Source organism: Opisthocomus hoazin, chromosome 7, assembly GCF_030867145.1.
Source record: "Opisthocomus hoazin isolate bOpiHoa1 chromosome 7, bOpiHoa1.hap1, whole genome shotgun sequence".
NCBI classification, from domain to species: Eukaryota; Metazoa; Chordata; class Aves; order Opisthocomiformes; family Opisthocomidae; genus Opisthocomus; species Opisthocomus hoazin.
This window is the reverse complement of record NC_134420.1, coordinates 49597521-49614367: the sequence shown is the minus strand read 5'-3', so window position 1 is coordinate 49614367 and position 16847 is coordinate 49597521.

The following is a 16847-nucleotide window of genomic DNA, read 5'->3' as shown; positions in this document are numbered from 1 at the left end:
ACCCTCCAAAAGCCTCCACACTGCTTTGCTTTTCTCACGCCTTCTCCCACCTGTCCTCAGCTACTATCACACGCCATCCCAGGTCCACAACCTACACACAAGACAGGATGAAAGGCCCCTCGTATTCACTGTCAGGCTTGCGAAGACATCCAGGATACACTATCATGCATTCAAAAGCCACCACCATCCCCAGGAGCAGGGCTTTCCCTAGCCACCCTTCCCTTGGCTTTGTCCCAGGCAGAGAAACAGGGAGTAGTTACTTGCCTTTTTCCAGATCACCAGGCAAAACACCTCCTCCACTGGGCAACCTCACTGCTCCTGGCTCTGCCCCCTGCCCATTTCTCCCCTTCCTTCTCCACATCACCCATGTGTCACACCATATGAGCTACCAAAGCCTTCAGCAGATGCACTCGTTACCTCCAGCAAGAGAAAAAGCAGCTACAGCCCAAAGCTGCAACCTCATTACAGCTTGTAATGAGATGACGGGAAAATATTTCTGCCTGATTAGAATCCTTAACAAGCTCCTGATTATTATGAGTGGAAGCTGGCTAGCCTCCCATTTTGTCCCACCTGTAATGGTAGGACAGCTTCTAGCATCCTCCATGTATCTCTTCCCCTCAGCCCAGCACGAAGAGGTATAGTCACTCTTCACCAATCTGTATCACACCCTGGCAACAGCAAAACAGAAATACTGCTGGTATTAATACACCAGCCCTTGGTGTAAATCGAGGGTTGAGCTTTCTGCTGCTTGGGAAAAACCTTTAGTCACCAAAGACACAAAAGGCACTGAGCCGGGCTGTGCCCCAGAGACAGCCGTAGTTGGGAGTTTTAAGACCCTTTAACAAGTGCTTGGAACCAGGATACTCTTTTTCCATTGTATTCTACCTATTAATAAAAAGTCCCCCTCAAGCAATGGGTACTGTCAGGTGATCTCACTAGCAGAGGAAAACTGCAAAATATGTATTTACAAAAGAGCATGCAGTAAATACTGCACAGTAACCACAGGCCTGGGGTCTCCCAAGGCAGAGACACAGATGAGGTGCTGCCACACTTCCCCCAGACATCTCCCCTGCTGGCAGCTTCAGGAGGAGGGCAGAGAAGCCAGGACAGGGAATGTCCTGTCATCCCAAGGGGGATCCCTGCATGGCAGGCTTGTGGTGTATCTGCAAGGCTGCTCTCTGAATCACATTGAGAGTTTTCTTGTCTTCTTTCAGCCTGGGACCACAGACATCCCCATAAGACCCTGCCCCTCAGGAGCCTCCATGTTCCCCCAGCACTGCAGGCCCACCACACTATGGAATAGTCCTCCAATTTCAACTCCTGTCGATCTGTCTCTACCTCATGGCCCTCTGCTCTGCCTTCTCCAGATTCTTCAGCCAAAAGCCCTGAAGCCATTGTTCTCAACTCTCTCTCCAAAAGCCATGACAACCAGCAGTTCCTCTCATCAAGCTATTCCTTCTTCCATAGTGACCAGCAATGTCTTTTCTGTGGCTTCCCAACACTCCTTTCTACAGTCCCAAAACCAGGCCAGTGTGTGGGAGGGGACAGGACAGGTTCTCCAAGCCCAGATTACCTTATAACACAACTGATGTGATGGTCACAGCCAGCATCAGTTTGAGTGGAAGAAAACAAACCCAAACACTAATTGCTCTGATTAAATATTAAAGATAGAGCACACCTTTATGGTATTTTCAAAGACCGTCTTCGGAGTTTACCTGAAGTTTACTGGAGCAACTGCACTGATCTTGGGAACCGAGATGCCTCATGTGGTCTTGGTGATTTGACTCCCGCCCACGTAACTTAAGCACCCAAGATGACCCACTGATGTGATGGAGCCAGGTGACTCATATGATCATATGAGGGCTTGGACAGGACACCTTGGTAACCACTGTGACTCAATCTTTGCCACTGTTGTGTCACAAGCAATGGCTGGGCCCAGACAGACACAGTCAATTGGTCAGTCACTGTGCCCTGCACTAGTTATAAAGGTTTCAACGTACTCAGCAGTTACTGAAAACAGCCACAGTTACATTATCAGTAAATACGTACACATATATAGTTTTATATGTTAACAGTGTACTAGTTTTGGCTGGGATAGGGTTAATTTTCTTCTCAGTAGCTGTTGTGTTTTGGATTTAGTAGGAGAAGAACATTGATAACACTGATGCTCTCAGCTGTTGGTGTGAAATCAAGGACTTTTTCCAGTTTCTCATATTCAGCTAGTGAGCAGGTGTGCAGGAGGTGGGAGGGAGCACAGCCAGATGGACAGCCAAGCTGGCCAGTGGAAATATTCCATACCATAAACATCATGCCCAGTTTACGAATGGGGTTGGCTGAGGGGCAGGAATCTATCGATTTTTCAGTTTTCCGGGAGTTCAAATCCTCTCTTGTCCAGGAGTTCAAATTTTTGCAGGAGTTAGGCCTTTTTTTTGGAATTTCATTCAATCTGCAAAGATTTGGGGGGCCATGATCGCTGCTCGGGGAACTGGCTGTGGATCAGTCGTCAGGTGGTGAGAAAAATTGTATTGTATATAGCTTGTTTTTAATATTTATTATTACAATTATTATTATCAGTAGTAGCAGTAGTAGTATTTATTTTGTTGCCTTATTAAAGTGTCTTGATCTCAACCCATGAGTTTCCCCTTTTTGTCCATTTCTCCTCCCCATCCCACTGTGAGGGGAAGCAGAGGGGTGAACGAGTGGCTGTCTGGTGCTTAGTTGCCAGCTGCCAGGTTAAATTTCAACAACAGAAGAGACAGAAACTTTCTTGTTAAAAGTTTAGACCTGCTATAACAGAAGTATGAAGAAACTTCTCCAGTTGGCAAGTCTTAAGTATTGTCCATTTGCGTGGCTTTTCCACCTCTCTCCAGGCCAGCCAGGGTGAACTACTTTTGGAGGCTGCAGTCTGGACTAGATGGAGCATTGGTCCAATCTGGCCATTAAGATTCCAGTTTAATGTTAAAAATGTTGGCTTTTAATTACAACTAGCGTTAATATTTTAATGACTTTTTTCCATTCAGACATCACCATTGCCCTTCAGTCTGTGTAATGCCAGATGTTCAGGGCAGATGTTCTACCTTAAAACTTGCAAAACCCCCATGCTACATCACATCCTTCCATGGCCAAACGTAAGAAAAATAACTTGAAAGACTGTGTAGTGGGATCTTCCACTGGCACATGCCTTAACAACATAAACATACCCTGTCTCTTGACACTACTTATACTGAAGCACTAATACTCAGCACTTGAAACACTTTTAATCCATATATACCAAAGCACTTCTGTGGAAAGAGAGGTACCATGTAGGCTGGTAGGAGCCTAGAGGTAACCCATTAAGGTTTGGTAATATTGGCTAATATACTCATTGACCCAGCTGAAGGTGTACAGATAAGTGACAAAACCCTCTGCCCAACATGCAGCTGGTTTGGTGCAAAGCCCAGAATGGCTTCCCTGGAGTAGTGTGGAGCTCAAAAACGTCTTTCTGTGAACACTGTAGTAACACAGAGCTGCCTTTGTAAGTTAAATTCTCCTGCTTCTAAGTACAGTCTCTCTGTTGTTTGAATCTGTAAGGAATAAAATACCTCCCTGAGCACTTCTCACTGCCATCCCAATAGAGGCAATGGGGACAAAGTTTAAACAGCACTCTCTGCTCTCCCCTTCTCCCATTTTTAACCATGTGGCATGTATTTCTGGGCAGAGGCTGCATCGTCCCACTGGAGAGATCCTGGGCAGCTGTTTTCAATCGAACATGTGAGAAATCAATGACAAAATGAGGGTGCTGGTGGAGGCGGAGTCCCATCCTGCTCTAAAACACCCAGTCCTCTTCTGTCCCTCCCAGCCAAGCAAGAGCCCTTGACTTTTTGCTCTATGCTTTTATTTTCCCTTTTGTTTCCTCCTCCCCTCCAAACCATGCTGCTCTCTGAGTTGCCCACCGTCCCCCTTTCCAGCTGCTGCCCATGCTCAAAGTGACTATCTCTGCCACTTTCTCTGGGTCTGTTCCTCTGAAGATTACTGTCCCGTGTTCAGAGGGGATAATCCACCAACCCAATAGCCAGCTGCCACCCAGGGGTCTGACGCAGTCCTTTGGCACTCGTGCTGGAAGGTCTCTCTGGCTGCATGTCCAGTGGAGTGTGGAGAATGCAGTGCACCAGGAGCAAAACCAGCACAGGCTGGAGTTTAGCATTCCAGCCAGCACGGATACACATCGACATGAGCACCCATATGCATGCTCACATGAGCAGCTCCACAGCCTCAAATCTCAGGAGACAGCTGGAAGAAGAGCCCAGGAACGAATTAGCCTCAGGAGACATAGAATCACAGAATCATAGAATGGTAAGGGTTGGAAGGGACCTTAAATGTCATCTGGTTCCACCCCCCCTGCCATGAGCAGGGACATCTTCCGCTAGACCAGGTTGCTCAGAGCTCCATCCAGCCTGGCCTTGAACACTGCCAGGGAGGGGGCATCCACAGCTTCTCTGGGCAACCTGTTCCAGTGTTTCACCACCCTCATGGTGAAGAATCATGAGGGTTCATGGTGAAGACATCTTGCCTGCTCTCACACTGCAGAGACATCCCTTTAAATCAGGAGGAGGAATTCCCCTTACCAAGAGCTGAGTAGGGGTTTCAGACGATTTATGGACCCTGCACAGTGCTATTATCTGAAGCAAATGAGAAGGTGAACTGGAGCTGAACATCATGCCCATGCTGAGTCCACACACCGTGAGCACACAGGGTGCCTTAAGCCCTGCTCTTGCAGTGCTGCTGGACCTCCCTGCCAGAGCTGGTGCTCCTGCAGGCTGGCTGATGGGCTCCAGCCTGCTGTGGTTAGCACAGCGTCTCCTTTTCCCTGCTAACAGCCCTTCTGCGCACAGAGCCCAGGCCATCCTCTCATGAAGTGTAGGATGGCACCTCCTGGTCCAGTGATGCCATTGCAGACCTCTTCACATAGCCCTGCCAAAACACCTCCAGTCCAACTACTGTGTCTGCCACCCGCCCAGGCTGAGCTGAGGTCTGAGTTACACTGCTATTTAAGACCAAACTATTGATCTAAGACCAAACTAGTGATCTAAAATGGACTTCGCATCCCTCTGCAATAAGGACTATCGATAAGCAACATCAGCACCTTTACGATATGGCCGAAACCACAGCCAGCCCTCCTTCAGCCTGCCAAGATGTCTTGGAGAGGCAAACCAAGAGTGACAGAAATATCACTGCAGAGTGGGTTTCGAAGACAGAGTCCAGCAAGAAAAGCAAGAGGTAAATGACTCGGCACGTGGATGCACCATGCAGTACACCCTGGGCTCTCGTGCCCTTGGCACAGCCCTACTAGCTTCATGCAGCTGAGATGGGGCAACATCTGCCCCATGGCTAAAGCCTGGACCGAAGGGCAGCTGCGTGCCTTGTGCCAGTTGGTGGTCCGTCCCCGTGCCCCGCTGGCCATGCCCTAAGCACTGGCCAGCTGTGCCACAAGGTGAGAGCACATGGGCTGCCAGTGCAGCAGAGACTGGGGAAAAAGCAGGCTGAGAAACTGGTTGCAAGTGGGACAAATACGCAAGGAAGATGCAGGCTCCTTGCTGGGAGTGGGGCTAAGCTGGCCAGGCTGCTGGCAGAGTGAACAGAGATCTGGCTGATACAACAAGCCATTTAACAAGTCAAGTTTCCTCTCCTTTTCACTATCTTTTCTTTCCCCTCTTTCCTCTATGTTTCCCTTGTTAGGCAGTTTTTTCAGGGCAGTCAGCTTATTCCACCAAGCTGCCCTGAGAGGAGGGACCGGGCTGTCTGACCCTCTACCGGTTCCCTACCGACAGGCATTTATTCAAATCCTTCTTGGTTTCAACCAAGAGACAGGCATAGAGATCCCAGAGATAATGAAAGTCCTTTAGATTGAATGAAAATAGGGAGGTGGATAAGAGAAGAGAGGACTCTGCAAGCATCCTCACTGTGGGAGAGACCGCACTGTGAGCTAAAATACCAGGCATCAGAAAACCTTCGTGGGAGAAACCATGTAAACACCCCAGGCCACAGGAAACGCATTTAATGCACCTTTGTGCGCAGACGGGCACGTGCAGCCGGACACGGAGCAGGGAGTCGGCAGCGATGGAGGCAGGCGCAGCCCGTCACGGCTGGCTCAGCAGCAGGTCTCTGTTCCCGTGGCCTCTGCGCAGACGGAGGGCATGGCGTCTGGGAGCAGAGGCGTCTGTTGTCCCCGGTCTGCTGTCGTGTGGATTCCCTTCATTGGCCAGCGCTGAACTGCGCATTAATGTCCGGGACTGCCAAAAGTATTTAAAAGGCCTCTCCATCCTTCATGAAGGAAAGAGCATCCTCATCCCTCATCACACCTGCCGCAAGGAGACCGTATCCTCTACGCTAACGATGCTGGGCCAGCTCCGTAATGAAGCCACGCTGTGCCGCTAATGCTCCTGCATCCTCCAGGCAGAGCGAGGCCAATGAGCCTGCTCCCTCTGCAAGTCTTCCCACACCCTCTCCGCAAATAAGCTCACGCCAGGTCATAGCCTGACTCCACCGCTGACTTTGCTGGCACAGGAGTGCTTGCCAGTTCCTTCAGACGCTGCTGAACAATGTGAACCAGGCTTAATGATGGATGCGGCTCCCGCCTGCTCCCTGTACTCTGCTTGGGAGATCCCATTTCCCCCTCTGAAGGAAGGCGGCAGCAAATGGAAGGGCATTATCCCTCCTGTTTCCACTGGAAACACTGGCGGAGCCAGCACACAAAAAACGGAAGGAGCCACATACCTTCCTCTTTTAAAAACAGAAGGGCCAGGATGCTTTCCAAGCCTAGAAGTGAACTTCAGGCCAAGGCTGACATTTCAGGGATTGTTGCCAATTAACTTAACGAACAAAATTCTCCTCTTCAACCGTGCTCTGTGCATGCAGGAGAGGAGCCGGATTGTTTTCCTGCCCCAGTTCCGGAGAATAATTTTTGCTGCATTCACTTGGAGACATCTGTGTGTTTTCACGCCTGCAGTGTAAGCTGGTGTTGAAGCTGCATCTGCTGAGGAGCCTCTCTGCTCCCTATCCTGGGGGCTATTTCAGGGCAAAAATATCCATTAACCTATTACACTGAAGCACACACTTAACAAAAGCATGAGCAAAGAACATAACGATGCATCCAGCTCTGCACATAACTCATGGACTGCAGCCGTGCCCGGAGAGATGGAGGGAGCGGTGGTCTGGAGCAGGGTGGCTGCTAGTGCCGCGGTGGCCAGGCTGCTCGGGCTCCCCAGCACCGCGGCCTGGGCACCGCAGCTCGCTCCCGGGGCACCGCAGTGCAGCCAACATCTCCAGCGCACGCAGGGCCCCCGCGCAGCCCCGTCCCCAAGGGCGGCTGGGCTTCCGAGGCCGCTGGCCCCACCGGCCGGCTGGCCCCGTGGCGACGTGCACAGCCACGATCCCCCGCAGTCCTGCTCCTTCCCTGCGACCCAAACCCACCTCACGTCCACCCTCTCCCTGCTGCCGCCCAGGCCCGAGCGGCACTTCCCAGCCTAGCAAGCGGCTGCTTCGCCAACCACAACTTGGAGATGCGGAATAAAACAGCAGCGAGTTCCCAAACCCACTATAAAAAGAGAAAGGGAGCAAGAAAGGGCTGGGTGCGGTGTGTGTTTCTGCGTGTGTGAATGTCTGGAAACAAATCCCGAATCCCTGAAAACTCAGAGAAAACAGGAACAAAAGGTGGGGGAAAACCACACAAGCAAGGGGGAGGCGGCGAGGAGAGGGGCTCTCAGTATTGATGTTTGAAACAGGCTCTTTAAAATGGAAGATAATGACACTGAAAATTATTCCAAGCTTTTCAAAGGCATAAATGACCAAACTGCCTCCTGACTCCTGAATTACATTATCCAGAAAGAACTTAATAGCATGTTATTATCGCTTCTCCTCGCTGACAGGATTTCGGCGCTGAAAAGACAAACAAGAAGTACATTCATAATGGCAACCGCGTTCACCTCTGCGACGCGCTGGCCGCAGCTAATCCCTGGTGAGCGTCTCTGCGGCCGGCCGGGGGAGCTTGGCGGCCAGGCAGTTGCCTTCGTCGCTGCCTGAGGGGGACCAGCTGGGCGTCCCCGGGGGGTGGACAGTGCCGAAAAGCTGCTGTATGGGGGAGAAAGGCATGGCCTGAGCTGGCCAGTGGCAGCTGACCGGGACCTACCGGGTTCACGGGGGTCCCCGACCTGGCAGGTACCTGCGAGGGGCCCAGAGCTGCGCAGCTGGCAGCGGGGTCCCCGTGTCTGCTGCAGCCACGGCTCCGCTGGCCTGCCGGGAGCTTGTAAGAATGGGAGCAAGACAAGAAAGGGGGACACAGGGACAAGTGAGGGCTGGGCAGTGTGAGCAAACAACCTGGCCAGAGCTGCCCAGGGACCGCCCCAGCCTTTGGCACTTGTCGTGTACAGTTACTTTTTGTGACCAGCAGCGCCGGAGACGGCGGTGCCACCGATTTCCAGAGCTGCGCAGCCCAGCAAGCCCCTCTCCCCTGGCCCCTGCCGCCCCATCCCCGTGCCCCGGTTCAGAGGTCGGAAGGCAGCTGGGTCACGCTGTGCTCCCGACCAACCCTTGTGCCCCAGCCATGCCCTGTGACAGGCATTGTCCATTCTGCCACCGTCTGAGCGGCACCGCAGCACAGCAGTTTGCTCTGGGACACTCCCAAGGCCTTTCTTTACATTTTCCTTGTGTTTTATCAACGTGTGCCACTGCAGTCCAAAGCACCCCTCTCCCAGGAGGGGCCCCATCTCCTCCCAAAACCTCCCCCAACCTCCAGAGACGGTGCCAGCTGCAGCTATGGCAGGGAGCCCAGCCTGAGGGAAAAACACAGGGAAGGGAAAGAGGCAGAGAGGCGGAGAGCCATTCCGTGGGCTCTGCTCCGCTGCCGCTGCCACACGATGTGTTTGCAGGGGGCTGCTCGGGACGCAGAGCGTGACCCAGCCCAGCCGGGTCCCCGGGCAGAAGACCGTCCCTGCTATGGTGCTGGCGAGACGAGGCCAAGCTAAACCCGGTGGCCTCCCCGTGATTTATGCCCCAGGCTTAACAACGCTGCATTTCAGCAGCCACGCTCCGACACCCGTAGGCCACTAAGCAAGTGAAGGGGGCACTGCCAGTAATAACAGCGAGCGCTGTGCTCTGCCGCCTGCTCGCTACACGTGTAGTTGTGGTATTTTCCCCTGGCAGCACAACACGGCAAACAAATAACTGTCCCCCACTCCCAGCAGAAGACAGGTTGTGGAGAGAGCTTACCCAGTGCACCCAGAGCCACCCAGGTCATCAGGGAGGGATTCCCCAGCCCGGCCTCGGTGGGAGGCTCCAGAAAAGGGGCCACGTAGGAGCACCCGCTCCCACAGCAAAATTCAGATGCTGCCAGCAACAGGGCACATAGCACAGAAGCACCCAAGCAGCTTTACAGCCCCATAACCTCCCGCGGAGGCTCCTCCAGGGTCCATCTCTTGTCTGGCCACTGGTTGGCAGGGAGTCCGAACGCAGCAACCAAAGGAAACCACGAGGAGAAGACCTGGGACAGAGCTCCCAAGAGCAAGACCATGGTGCATCCTGGTGTGCGTTAAGAGGAGTGTGGCCAGCAGGTTGAGGAAAGTTCTCCTTCCCCTCTGCTCTGCCCTAGTGAGGCCCCACCTGGAGTACTGTGTCCAGTTCTGGGCTCCTCAGTTCAAGAAAGATGAAGAGCTACTGGAAAGAGTCCAGCGGAGGGCTACGAGGATGGTGAGGGGACTGGAGCATCTCTCCTACGAGGAGAGGCTGAGGGAGCTGGGCTTGTTCAGCCTGAAGAAGGCTGAGAGGGGACCTTATAAATGCTTATAAATATCTGAAGGGTGGGTGTCAGGAGGATGGGGTCGAGCTCTTGTCAGTGGTGCCCAGCAACAGCACAAGGGGCAACGGGCACAAACTGAAGCACAGGAAGTTCCAGCTGAACATGAGGAAGAACTTCTTCACTCTGAGGGTGACGGAGCCCTGGAACAGGCTGCCCAGGGAGGTTGTGGAGTCTCCTTCTCTGGAGATATTCAAGACTTGCCTGGACAAGGTCCTCTGCAGCCTGCTGTAGGTGACCCTGCTTCGGCAGGATGGTCGGACTAGATGACCCACAGAGGTCGCTTCCAACCCCTAACATTCTGTCATTCTGTGATTCTGTGAGGAGTCTCCAAAATAAAGGAGTTGCATGAACCATGTAACCTGGGCGGGATGAGGACTGACGGGCAAACTGCAGGGAACAGCCCTCAGCCAACGAGGGCTGCGAGGGCGACCTTGCACAGCCTGCGCAGCTCCCCATCCCATTCCCTGGCTTCAGTAACTCTCCTTCTCTGGGCACACAATTGAACAGTCAAGTATCATTTCTCCAGGGCGAGACTCCTCTCCCATAAAACTGACTGCTCAGCCTGCCATGCAAAGTTAGCAGCCATACCACACTTCTAGCGAACTTCCCACACCAGACCCATCTGCTTTCTTCCCCCTGTCCTCCTCTGGGGCTCTGCCCGGCTCACACCAATGCATTTCAGGTGTGTTGATACCCCAGAGTAAATCCCCAGCCCACATCACCTCACTCCTCGCTCAGGTCTCCACTGCTGACATTCTGCTCGCGGTGGCTACGCTGACGGGCTTGCCCTGCTCCGATTTATGGGACGGTCCCACGATGCAGAGGAGCAACCGCAGCAACCCAGCGCAGACTGGGTACAGCACAGGCGGTGGCAGGACTGGCTGCCCTGTGATATATGCATCTTATATGGCTAAGTTTTCCTTTCAGCCTTATCGGCATGATGGATAGTTTAGCTGTGGTGAACTACAAGACAGTAATAACAACGGCCACGATTACTATTTTTCATATTTTCTTTAAGAGCAATATGATATTACCAGGCTTCATGCATGTCACCTTGTTTATTAGCTACCATTTAGTAATCTCTCTCATCTTTGCCTTACTAAAGTTAGAGTCACTGTTGGGCTGTGAGCTGAGAGGAGAGCAGGGGCTCACGGGGCAGCCACCCTGGGGAGATGCTCGCTCGCTTACACCCATGCTGAGCCCGGAGCTGCAGGCCTGCAGACCACTAGCAACTAGCGTGTGTTTTACATGCAGACACATCCTGCTAGGTCAGACCTAAGTCTTGTTCCCTTCTTTGCAGTGCTCCAGTTATAGGAAGAAGCTTTATGAGTGTTATTTATGTTCATAGGCATCAGAGTAGGGAAAAGTAGCCCCAGCAAAAGAGAATCTGAACCACATGAAAGTACAATAAAATTTAAAAAAGTAAAGTAAAATTTAAAAAAGTACAATACGATACAATAAAATAAATGAAAAATAGTAAAATACCAAAGCTCCTCCCTACTCCACACTCCTTGTGCAGTCTGGGTGAATAGTTTTTACCAAACCACCAGAAATCAAAGTCGCTGGGTTACAGCAAGCGGCTCAGGAGGGAAGCTGTGCAACGAGCAGCCTGTGATCTGACACCGTGGCTGACCTGGAGCGCCAGGGACAATGGCAGGCGGAGGGATGCTCTCCGGGTCACACAAGCTGACCCAGAAAGGCCGTCACCCTTTGCCAAGGTCACCTTGAGCTGCACAGGGTCGGCAGAGGCACGTGGGTAGGCGCGCAGTCACGTCCTGCCCAGAGCTCCCTCAGACACGGCTGCGGGCGCAGGCACAGCCATGATCCCTGCGGGCGACAGAGACGCAGATCACTTCCCTGTGGAGAAGTGACGACAGCTCTCTGGGCTGGCACGGGGAAGACCTCCGGGCCGGCTGCAGCTCCCACTACCCTGCGTGCTGAACGCCCTCAGCACTGTCTACGGGGCCTGGTTACCATCACACAGAGGTCACTTAGCATCCCTCCAGCCTGCTCAGGAAGCCTTCAGCTGGATGCAAGTAAAATTTCCTCCTGGTTTAAAGCCTGAGGTAGCCACAGCAGGACCCTGGGAAGGCACACGCTGCCTCTTCTCAGGAAGGCACCACGACGTGCGGGTTTTGCCCAGGCAGGACCTGCGAGGCAGCTGGCCCATTTACACTGCAAGGCGAGTTACCCAGGCTGGCGTTTGCCGGGACAGGCAGGCTCACAGCCCTGGCTCTGCAACCAAACCAAACCAAACCAAACCAAACCAAACCAAACCAAACTAAACCGAACCAAACCGAACCAAACCAAACAGCCGGTAAGCTCTGGCCTGGGCTTCAGAGCTAAGACAACCCCCAGGCAGGGATGTTATCTCGTGTCCGAGCAGAGGGAGAGCTGGGAAGGGTGAAACCCAGATCCAACCTCACCCCACGGCGCTGACTCGACAGCGATGTGAGCCAGCCCCTGCCTGCTCCATGCCCTGGCTGTACGGCTTCACTGGAAGGCCAGTGGGAAGGGGCCACGGGGCATACGTCTGTCTGCCCTCCCACTCCGAGGGAGGCTCTCGCCAAAAGGAGACCAGCTGGGCCATACTTTGGCTGGCCAGGTCCTTGAAGCCTTCCGGGATGGAGACCCTCCCTGGGTGACATGTCCTAGCTCTGCACCACGCTCCTGGTGAAGAAGCTCATCCCTATGCCCAGTCCAACTATCCAGGCTGCAACTTGTGGCCATCAGCCCTTGCTAAGTCATCTGGCACTGCCAGAAGGAGCTTGGCTCCATTGGCTCTCTAGCTCCCTTTCAAAGAGTTGCCAGCCATATCAGCTCATCCCTCTGCTTCTTCCTTGCCAGACTAAACAAGCCCACCTCCCCTGGAGGCTATGGGCAGTAGGTCCTGCCTATGTTGCATGCCCTCCACCAGACCCAATTCAGTTTTTCAACATCCCTCTTCAATGAAGAGAACCGAAAGAGGACATTGTTTCAGGTGTGGACTCGGCATCACCAAGCAGAGGAGGAGAACAAGCAGCCTCACCAGCCACCCTCCTCCTGAGGTAGCCCATGACATGGTTCCCACTGCAAGCTCATGATTACCAGGGGTCCCCTGTAACCCCTTCCTGCTCCTTTTCAGCAGGGCTGCTACTCCACTGGTAGGTTTTCCTTTCAGCTGAAAGGTCCCAGTGATACCTCATGGAGTAAGGTGTTAGACGACATCACTATGATCCTTGGTAATTTTTCCCAGAAGGGTAATTAATTAATTACATATGTCAATCTCTCACTGCCCAGCTCTTCTACAGTCCTGGGCAGCACTTGGAAGAAGCTCACAGCTGCTGGAGGAAGGAGGATGACCCGACCCTGCAGGCACCTCGGCAGGGCCGACACAGGCCAGCCCCAGCCCAGTGGGAGCCTGCTGGCCCCAGTGCCACGGTGGAGTGGGGACCCCGGCTGCCTCCCGACCAGGTCCTCACATCCGCCAGCCCATGGTCCCGGCAGAGTGACAGCTGCTGGCTGGCCGGCTGGAACAACAGCCAAGAAAAGCCCCCGAGTCCTGCCACAGGAGAGCTCTACAGAGACAGAGTCAAAAACAGGCTCTGAGCCGCCTGGCAAGAGACTGCTCGCCCAGCAAGCATGGCACCACGCCGCACTGCTGCGGGGGGCGGCGGGAGGAAGGGGGGACCCTCGCTGTGCCACAGACGGCAGCTCCCAGCCACAGCACCTGGGCGCCTGCGGAAGGAAAAGGGGAGAGTGCAGGCCAGAAGCATTTAGAGGTCACGAGTCCATTTAGAGCCATGCTGGGTTTTGGTATTTACTCCCTTTCCTCTCCTTTCCTTTCCTCAACCCTCTTCGCCTCCCATCCCCAAACTCCCAGCCCTGACTAGCAAAAATTAATTGCCACGAACACAGAATCACATGCATCCTCCTGCTGCTGCTCTCCCCAGAGTAGCCTGCGGCCTGGCCAACGCCACTGCTGACCGCCGGCCATGGCCACGCTGCGGCAAAGCAGTCGAGGCCGAGTCCTCTCAGACAACAGGGGTAGGACAGCGAACACCCCCCTGGCTGGCAGCACACGGGGACTGGCGATGCGAGGGAGCAGCCAGCCTTCAGGCCGTGCAGGCTGGCCCCACGCAGCACGGCGAGCACGGGGCCCAGGCAGCAGCCTGGCCCCAGGGACAGGGGCTGATGGCACCTCGCTGCCCGGGGTGCTCCCCCCTGGGGACCTTTGCAGGTCCCAGCCACCAGCACTGCTGCAGCCTTGCCCCCCTTATCTCTGTTTTTTATTTGCTCGGTGCCGTTTGAAAGCCGCGATACAGACTTCTCGCCATCACCCAGGACAAGCACATCCCCCGGGTGAGATGGGGATGGCCAGCCAGCGCTCGGGCTGCAGGGGCAGGAGCTTGCTCTCTTGCTCCTAGAGAGGAGTCAAGGAGGAAGAAATGTCTGTCCTCCCTTTCCTGCCACCCAGTCAGCAGGTGATGAAGGGGGAAGGCACTGGCTGCCCTGAGGGCTGCGGCCCTCCAGACATCCCTCTCTGCTCCCACCTGAACGCTGGGTGTCCTGGCACAGCGTGTCATGTGTGACAGCTCCTTCCAGGACCCAGCAGCCTGCCTGCACCCCTTTGGACTCAGGGTACAGGGGGGAGCAAGGTCCCAGGGGGACATGGAGATACGCAGCAGCAGGAGGGACGAGCCCTGCCACGCGACGCGTTGGAGGGCAGCCCCGGTGACCCAGGGAGTCATGTGTGCAGGGAACGACTTTGGTGCTGGCCAAGCTGCGTGCCGGTCACGGTTCATTTGCCACGGGAGGCAGGGAGTGACTCATTCGGGAAGCTTCTGCGCTGCGACCGCACGAGGCTCATACGCCCCTGCGAGGTGGCAGAGGGCACCACGCAGCCTTGATCTGCAAATCTACATGCCACCCACTCGTCATCATGAAAGTTCACTGGATGCGCTAGGTAAAGGCTGTGGTGTTCAGCCTGGACTTTGCTGGCTTATTCTTCAGCTGGATAGGAAAAGTGTGTTCAGTTCATACCCTAAATTCTCCCAGTTTAGCATGGCAATGCCTTTTACCCTGACTGCCCCATTTACCATCTCCAGCCAACCCAACAATGGCACATTTAAATGCTAGATGGAATGACCACTGGCTCCCAACACTTCCGAGAGCACTGAGAGCCTTTAGGATGGGAGATGCTATGAGGCTACAACATAGCATTCCATATTACAGGAGCTGAAAGTTGCCCATCAGTTTTGCACCTCTGGCCCTACTCTTACCCCTCACTTGTCAGTCCCGAGAAAGAATCGGTGGGCTCAGGAACTTGCTGCAAGGCCAATGTTTAGTGCTTGCACCAAACTTCAGTTTGCTTGCAGCTGAAGCTGGACAGACAGCAGCCCATGTGCTGCCTGCAAGCAGAGCAGCAGAGGCTCTATTTGCTGGTGGTGAAAACACCAGTAAACACAAGCTGGAAGGAGAGGCCAAGTGCACAGAGTTGATCCAGGTTACCCATGTTTGACAACCACAAATTGGGATGAGAAAGTGTCTTTTCAAAATCCTTTTAACACATTCACCTTTGAGAGCTTTCAGCAAAAAGGCAAGGCAGGAATGGTAAAGGGTCAAACTCTGGGTGCTTGCTTGTTCTTTCCTCAGGCAAACCCTCACTGATTGACTGCGGGAAGGGTGAGGGCTGAGCACAGCTGACGGAGGAGTCCCACTGCTGGCACTGCAGCACGCAGCCTCCCAGCAGAGACTAACGGCAGTAGATAAAGCTCTTCCAAATACACCCCGCTCTGCCTGCTGCACGCTGCCAAGAACGACAGTCTGAGGGGCTGCTGGTTCCCTACCACTTTCAGAGCCGGAACCTTGGTAGGCAGTGGGACTAGCTGTCGCGTGGTGGGATTTTGGAGAGGTGAAAGAACAGGCATGGCCAAGGGTGGGCCAGGGGCTCGGCAGTCAACGCAAATGCCAGCTGCGGGGAGCCTCTCCACACTCCTCTGGAAATGAGGGATATGAGCAGGGTCTCACTGTGGGATGAGCTTTCACGCAGAGATATTAGTGAGACCCAGACATGGATAGGTAAAGGCATTTGCAGGGGCAGCTACATGGTGAGGATCTGCAGTCGGTGACCACTGCTAGAGGGTCTCCTGGGCTTTACCTGGTGCACCAGGCCAATTTTCTGAGCCGAGCTCTACTTGTGAGGAGAACAAGTCAGGCCCACCCACACCGTCCACCCTACAAGCTGTAAGTGCCTAAGCAAGGCACTGATTCAGCCAGCCTGCCCACATGAGCAAAGATTACTCATACACAGGCTGCAGGACCAATACTCAGGGCCCCTATGACTCCTTGCCGACTCGGGATTCTCGTCACCGCAATTACCACCACTCCCTTCCCTGACGCCATCACACAGCCCAGAAGCCAGGGCAATCTCTGACCTGTCTCTTCTGACAGACAGGGGACTGACACATGCACTCACCCATGCCCTGCCCTCTGCTTCCCTTCCCATGCAAATGGATTCATTGCAAGGTGAGGTCTCACACCCATGCAAGCTGGGAAACTGGACGCAAACTGGGAGAGTACATGGTCTTCTTGCGGCTTCCTCTCAGGCATAGCCTGGTGCCTGATAACAACTCTCGGCTTAGCAAGCTTGCTGGCAGTAGAGGGATGTTCCCATGCTGTCCTTCGTGACCCCTTTCACCAAGTTAGTTTACGAGAAAGCTGAAATTATACAAGCAGTCACCTCCATCCACTCTTCCTGGCTACAGGAATCCCCACAAGCAGCAGAGACGTCTCCCAGGATCCCAAATCTGTCTCGCATAAAGGAGGACTGGCTGCCATCACACAGCTGAAGAGTCAGAGCCATCAGACCTGTCACTTGCACGACCAAGCAAGTGGCAGGTTTTCGTCTGAGGCAGGAGCAGCGAAACGTCACAGGCAGTGATGAGGCAAAATGCTCAGTGGGTGGCACAGGGATGGTGACACCTCGCCGATGGGCTGCAGCATGCTCCCAGAGGCAGGGCAGAGGCAGGCTCAGCGT